Here is a 1,683-nt window from a genome sequence, read left to right on the forward strand (position 1 = left end):
CCATTACCTGCTGTGCAGAGATGATGAGCTCAAAAATATTCAGCTAAGATATCACTGTCAGTGTCGGTTTAATAAATCAACACTTGAAATTAAACGATTAATTTTTCAGAACATTAAACAGCAAAGGAGCACCAGAAGAAAGATGAAGGGAATAGGAAATTAGCACCTAAGAAATATTTACCCTTCATGGTAGCCATTGTATAACATTGCAGATTCTGACATTTGTAATTGAATAACATAGCAAAGGAAACAGGTTGTTGTACATCTTTTTCAGAGCTGGCCTGGGTTCTGGGTGAGTGAGCAAATGAGCAGAGGTCTAGGGACTGAGTAGGCCAGGTCAAAGGCCACTGTAGTGAAATATGAAACAGACTCAGATGTTTTCATCATACTGAGAGAAGCTGATGGGGTTCAGGGTAGGCCGCCCCAGAATGTGCCACTTTGGCACGTAGGTTATTATGAGCTGAAAATAATCAAGGCCCAACAGACTCAAGAGGAGCTTTTTACCTCCCCCTTAACTGCCTAAAAGAATTGAGATAGAGGGCCTGGTCCAGGAAGAGGACTATCACCAGAGACAACTATGGGCTCAATGTGGTAAGCTGGGGGTAGCTCAGCGGGACTTGTTTGTTCAAATTTCTCTCTGTGCCCCATCATCTCTGCATGGCATGGCAAACATTTATTTACCCAAAATTTGCTCTTCCCGTCTTCCTGTGAATTGTCTTCCTCCCCTTTGAAGTTCAGACTCCATCCCCATCTCCTTAGCTTAGGATGCGTGAAGCCTTAATTGCCTGACTGTCTTTGAGCCTTTCATGTCTATGTGAGACTCTCGGACCTACAAAGTTAAATTTGTTTTTCTCCTGTTAATCTGTCTTATGCAAGTTTAATTATTACAACAGCTAACAGAACCTAGAAGGGTAGAGGAAAAATTTTCCTCCCCTACAAAGCACAGTGATTGGGAGCATGGACTCTGGGACCAAATGGACTTGGGTTTGAATTCTGGTGCTGCCATTTACTGGCTGAAGGGTCTTAGTCAGGTGATTTAATCTTAATGAACTTTGATTTCCTCATTTGTAAAATGGAGATAATAAGACTACTTCCTTTTTAGGGTTGTTGTGAGAATTGAATGAGATGTATATAAATGTGCTTAGCAATGGGCCTGGCAAAAGTACTCAATGTATGTTTGTTATTTTTATTGTTAGTATGGATTCTAAGTGAAATTGTACCAGAAATCATTGCAGTAACTAGCTAATACTTTGTTAAATGGCAAATCTCTGCCTACTCATGTAAAGGAAGGTAGTGAAAGGAATAATGAGTGGAAATTAGGAGAGCTGTGCTTTAGACTGAAAAAATGATGACAGCAACAATAAAAGGTTAGGATTTATTAGGCCTTTGCTAAGTGTTTAATACTCACAACAACCCTAAGTATGTAATGTCATTATCCCCATTTTAAATATGGGGGAACTGAGGTTTAAAAAGACTTGGCTATTGTATAAGGTAACACAGCTAGCACTTAGCAGAAGTGGGATTTGAACTCAGGTAGGTTGTCTTCACATCCTCCATACTTAACCATGAACCTTCTTGGTTCTACAGTTAGCTAGCTCTATGACCAAGGGCCTACAGGATACACATATGGTTGTGCAGGTTGTGCACTGCACAATTCAAGGGGGGGGTATTCTACTCATATTG

Source organism: Monodon monoceros, unplaced genomic scaffold, assembly GCF_005190385.1.
Source record: "Monodon monoceros isolate NGI ecotype Baffin Bay Population unplaced genomic scaffold, NGI_Narwhal_1 Super_Scaffold_22, whole genome shotgun sequence".
Classification (NCBI taxonomy): Eukaryota; Metazoa; Chordata; class Mammalia; order Artiodactyla; family Monodontidae; genus Monodon; species Monodon monoceros.